Source organism: Dipteris shenzhenensis, chromosome 31 (assembly GCF_047967505.1).
Source record: "Dipteris shenzhenensis isolate YYH24624 ecotype China chromosome 31, Dip_SZ_1.0, whole genome shotgun sequence".
NCBI classification, from domain to species: Eukaryota; Viridiplantae; Streptophyta; class Polypodiopsida; order Gleicheniales; family Dipteridaceae; genus Dipteris; species Dipteris shenzhenensis.
The window spans coordinates 43,009,757-43,015,756 of NC_141626.1; positions in this window are offsets into that span (position 1 = coordinate 43,009,757).

Here is a 6,000-nt window from a genome sequence, read left to right on the forward strand (position 1 = left end):
ACAGAAATTTGCAGGTGGTCTTCAAACTCTCATCGGTGGCCTTATCGATTAGGTACCACCCCTGTGAAGATGAGTAGCTTCAAAGTAAGCATCACACTGCTTGGCATCTACCAACTTCGCAGGAGTGGAGCAATGCTTCAACTAGAAAGCCTATTTCAACAAATCTAAGGTGATCCTAACATGCATTTTTTCAATGATAAGTTTGTGGTCGTTTTCATTGTAGGAATCTAGGATCTCCTCCATTAGCTCCTCATCATATACCTCCTTTCATGACAGCTACACAAACTTTAGAAGACGGTTGGCTTCTAGGATGCCTGTAATGACATTGCTAGAGAAGTCTTTGATCAGATGCAGGGGCAACACATGAGAGCTCTATTTCTGCTTGTATCAGGGTGGGCACTCTACTCCCTCCATGATGACAAGGATAATGCAGATGGTAGTAGAGCAAGAAGATAGCTAGCAAAAAGGTGGGTGATGATAGTAATTTAGTGTTGCAAGAGAGATAGAGGGCTCAGAAAGGATGATGGAAGCTTGAATGCTGTGGCAAGTGAACGCACATAGAGAGTTGTTCAAGATGATGATGACAATGATAGGGTATGCTAAATCTATAAATGAGATTGAATGATAGAGTTCTTGACCAAATGTAGTCGATCCAATTCTGTAACTATGGCTCCTATCAAATCAATGGTGTTTGCATGAGCCTCCTTGGCTTTAGCATGATGGTTTTGCATTAATAATCCTTCAACATTAATCTTGCCATGTGGCAAATCACAATGCATTTGCACCACCATGATCAAATAGTTAGGTGGCATATTGTCTTTTGAGAAATTTACCAAGGCATTGCTAACCAAGTTATTTGTTTCTGAGTTTTGTTTGTCTGAAGAACTCACTGCTTGGTATGGCTTTACTTTTCTTCCATTGTACAACTCAAAGAACACACTACCTTCTAAATCTATGAGTTGAACTGTCCCATTGTTAAAAACTTCCACTAGCTACCATTCCAACCCAACTTAAAAGTGATTTTGATAGGCCCCAACTTAGTAGTGTAGAGTAACACAAGCATATCCTTCTTAGGCACAATATGTAGATCGTGTTAGGCCTTCCTTTTGCACTATATTACCATTTGTGACTAGAAAGCTCAAAGACATAACTCATCCAGGTGCCCTAGCCGATCAATCATCCCTTGATTACCTTAGTCTCACCTAAGTGATGCTTGGCAGCAATCTAAATACTCGAAACAATAAATTCTAAGGGAACATCTACTTATAACTTGAAGGCTGTACAAAGGGTGTAAGACTGGTAGTTACATTGTAAGCAGTGCGATAAGCTCCTAAAGCAAAGTGTAGCTTTGTATCCCATTCACCTTTAGCAGACTGCACTGTCTTAGTGAGGATGAGTTTTAATATCTTATTAGTTGACTCGGCTTCACCATTAGCACGAGCATAGTAAGTAGTTGAGACTGTATGCATGAGTTTTAATTTGGTTTTGAGTAACTACATGACATCATTGAGAAATATGTCCCTTGATCACTAAAAAGCTGCATAGGACATCCATACTTGCATATAATATTTTTAAACATGAACTTAGTAGTACTTCGAATTGAGTTGTGTCAGAGTGCCTTAGCTTCTACCCACTTAATAGCATAATCAATGGCAATGATAATATATTTATTCTGAGTAAACCTGGTTGGTTTAAAAGGACCAACAAAATCCAAACCCCAGTGCTGAAAAGCTTCCCATGACCTTGTAGGTTGCAAAGGCATAAACTGATTAGCCAATAGTCTCCCAATGCATATTGTGAAACATTACATTGCATACACTTGGTCTGAGAATCTTTAAATAAAGTTTCCCACCATAGAACTTCTTGTAACACTTTTTTGGCAGTCAAGTCCCCTTGTACATGTCCTCCTAATGGACTCGAGTGAGCCTCTTGTAACACAATAGCTTGCTAATGTGGTAAAACCCAACGTCGTAGAACTCCATCTGCACATTAACAATATAGTTGTCTTCTAATCAAAGTGTATTTCCAAGCCTTTAAAGTGGTTGCCTGCATTTAGGCATGGTTTCAATTAATGTGATTTAGATAACTAATCCACCAACTCGGCATATTCAGTCTCACAATAATCAATTGCAAACAATCCAGCATCTGGTAATTCCATATCAACTCCTTGTATTCCTCAGGTGCTGGTAACCTTTGTAAATAATCAGCACCCACATGGATCTTGCCTGGTATGTGAAATTTTTTAAAGTTGAACTCTTGCAGAAGAAGCATCCAACAAATAAGCCATCCTTGAATGATAGTTTTATTGATAAGATAAAGCATTTGATGATCCACAGAGGACACAAAGTGGTTATAAAGTAAATAGTGCCTTAGTTTTTGCACACTAAATACCATTCCCAAAGCTTCTCGCTCAGTAGTACTATAATGTGACCTGGTAGGTGTTAGCAACCGGATAGCATAATATGTTAGATAGTCTAGCCGACCATTGAGCTAGAATAATGCCTAAATCATAACCAAAAGCATCCACATGTACATAGAAGATAATGTTCCAGTGAGAATTGGAGTAGCCGTTGCTTGGTTTTCCAAATCATTGAAGACTTCAATCAACTTGGCATTCCATTCGAGCTTAGCATCTTTGTTTGTCAATTCATACAAAGGTGTTGTAGTTCTCACAAAGTCTTTGATGAATATTGAAAAGAAACTGATAAACCCCACAAAAGAATGTAACTAAATTAAGTTCTAAGGCTCAGGCATCTGTTGTATGGCTTTAATTTTTCCTAGCTTGGTTCTGATACCATCCTTGGAAATACATGATCGAGTAGTATACCAACTTGGACATAGAGCACACTCTTAGCTAGATTCAAAGAGATACCCACTTGTTTGCATCTCAAAAAAACCTTCTCCATGCATCCAAGATGATCGGTATATGAGGAATACATACAAAAATCATCTAAGTAAATAGCACATAAATGGCAATGAACTCGGTGAGGTAACTCAAAAGTTTCAACCATAAACTTCTGAAAATTTGATGGGGAATCTCTCAATCTAAAAGGCATTATTTTGGTTACATAGGCATACCATTCTATAATAAAGATAGTCTTTGATTGATCTTTTGGAGCCATTGTAATGTGGTTATATCCACTATAACCATCCATAAATGAGTATATGTCATGTCCTACAACTTGATCCAAAATTCTATCAGTAAAGGGTATAGGAAATGGATCAAGAACTATCTAGGCATTCAACTTGCTGTACTCCACACTATAGAAATCATATAAGCCCAGACAAAAATCGATCAATTTTATGTCTAGGATTATATGATTTAAACTTCGGCCTCTAGATCCTTTGTCTACTATTACACCCGGTATAGTTTGCTTCTTAATCTTGATAGTAATTACCAGAACCTCCTCATCAGCTACCAGAGTATCAATCACAAGCATAGTGCTAAGGATTGCACTTCCTTTGGTTGCTCGGATGACTCCTTGAGCTGTTGAGCAAAGAAGTCACAACCGTATGGAGCTCTTTGCATTAACTTGGCAAAGGTTAAACTAGCTTGCATATTCTTGAATGTTTCCCATGCTCGGGCTAGCTCTGCGCTAGTTTCTTGTGAAGTGTTTGATTTTTCTTCTTTGGACCCAAATTTTGAGGATTCCCCTCTCTCGGTGACAAAATATTGAGTCTACTAAGGATTTCTACTGCTAGAGTTTTTCCCTTTAATTGCCTTGTAATTTTAGCTGCCAATTCCTTTTGTGCCTTCCAATTGATGTCTTTAGTTGAAGCATTAGTGTCTCCAAAGGTTGTCACGGGTCCTTCTGACCGAGTGATTACTTGAGCATCAACCATATCTGGCAACTCGGCTATAACTACTCAGCATTCTAAATCTACCTTTTTCGTTTCCATGTTATTCTTAAGGAACTCCAAGTGTTTTGCCAAGATTGGACAATCACGCCCTACAAACCTTGCATAAGCAATCACACATATCTCCATGAGACAATGTGCTATTCTGCCTCATGGAGTTTCCACTCAATGGCTGGTTATCAGTTGCCACTTGGTTCGCTGACATTTGGCAATTTTTACCATTAAACCAACAATCTGACTCATCGTGGCCAAATTTGTTGTAGGTCTTACAATACTTAGTCTTGCATTCCTGTGTGAATCTCAAGAACGTTAATGTAGCAACAACAATCATAGATCACTACCCCATACCATTGACAGAGACAATTGTGAATGGTTAGCAAGGTCAAAAGTATACATCTTTTTGGATGGGTTCAATGGGTACAACCAAGTACAAGCAATGCCTCAAGATCAGGCAAAGACAACCTTTGCCATAGAATGGAAATTTTTTTCATATAGAGTCATGCCATTTGGCTTGTGCAATGCCCCATCCACTTTTAGAAGGGTTATGTATACTACCTTTCAGGAATTTCTCAACAAATTCCTCCAAGTCTTCCTCGATGACTTGTGCATACACTTCAGTAAAAAGGATCACTTGAAATGCCTTAAAGATGTATTGAAGAAATATAGGGACTATGGGAACTCCTTGAACCCTCCCATATGTCAATTCTTGGTCACACATGGAGTATTCTTGGAACAGAGTCTCCCAATACGGGATTGCTACCAACATGGAAAAATCAAGATCATCATGGAGCTTCTCCCCACACACAAAATGCTAAGGGTGTCCAAGTATTCATGGTCCATGCCAAATACTATAGAAGGTCATGCTTAGGTATGCCATGATTGCAAGACCCCATTATAAGCTACTGGTGAATTTCATCTGGAAAAAATAATGTGAATAAGCATTTGAAACCCTCAAGTGGAGATTGATCATAGCTCCCATATCGATGGCTTCGAATTGGGAGATTGAATTTCATGTACATACAGTGGTTCCAAAAATGTAGTAGGGAGCATGTTATGTCAACCTAGCAAGTACAACAAAGACCACCCAATCTACTTTGCAAAAGTAGGTAGTTGAATGACATGGAGGTCAATTACACTACCACTAAAAGAGAAGCCCTAGCAATGGTCTACAATGTGAAGAAATTTTGACATCATTAATTGGCCATTCACTTTGTATTTTACACAAATCATCAAGCCATGTTGTATCTTGTGAATCAACCATGTACACTAGCGGTCAAATCACAAGATGGCTTCTACTACTCTAAGAATTCAACTTCAAGATAGTGGTAAGGAAAGGAGCTCAGCACTACATTGCAGATCATACGTCACAAGTGATAACAAGAGAAGAGCCAAAAGGAATAGAAGATAACATGCCAAATGCTGATTTGTTTCAAATTGATGTTGTTCCTAAATGGTATGCAGATATCATTGGGTATTTAATGACAAGAAGGCCACCCCCTAAAATGAGACCAATGGAGGCAAGGAAGTTAATTCTCAAAGCCACACCCTATCAACCAATTGTTGCAAGTCAACCATACAAGATGGGAAATGATCAAATTCTTAGAAGATGTGTTATGCAGCATGAAATCATGCTAATCATAAGAGAAGTTCATGAAGGCATACAAGAAGGACACTTTGTAGGGGAAGCGACAGCAAGAAAAATCCTCCTAGTAGGATATTAGTGGCCAATCCTTTGGGAAGATGCTTATGGCTGTGTAAAACAATGCCAATGTATGCCACAGAACAATTGAATCCTAGCACAAGGATTTCAACTCCCTCACAATAGCTATTCCTCAAAAACCATTTGAAAAATGGGGGATTCATTTTGTGGGACCTATATGTCCAACCACAAACAGAACACAAGCAGGTTACATCTCTGTGGCCATGAACTACACAAAGTGGGCTGAAGTTAAAGCAAAGCACATCCCAGAAGCAAAGCAAAGTTCTTATATGAAAATGTGATTAAAGGATTTGGATGCCGCACTGAAATTTTGTCAGATAGAGGCACACATTTTGTCAATGAGGTAATCCAAGAATCCTTTTTTTGCTTTATGGTTATCCACAGAAAGAGCATACCCTATTGTCTCGAAGGCAATGGACAAG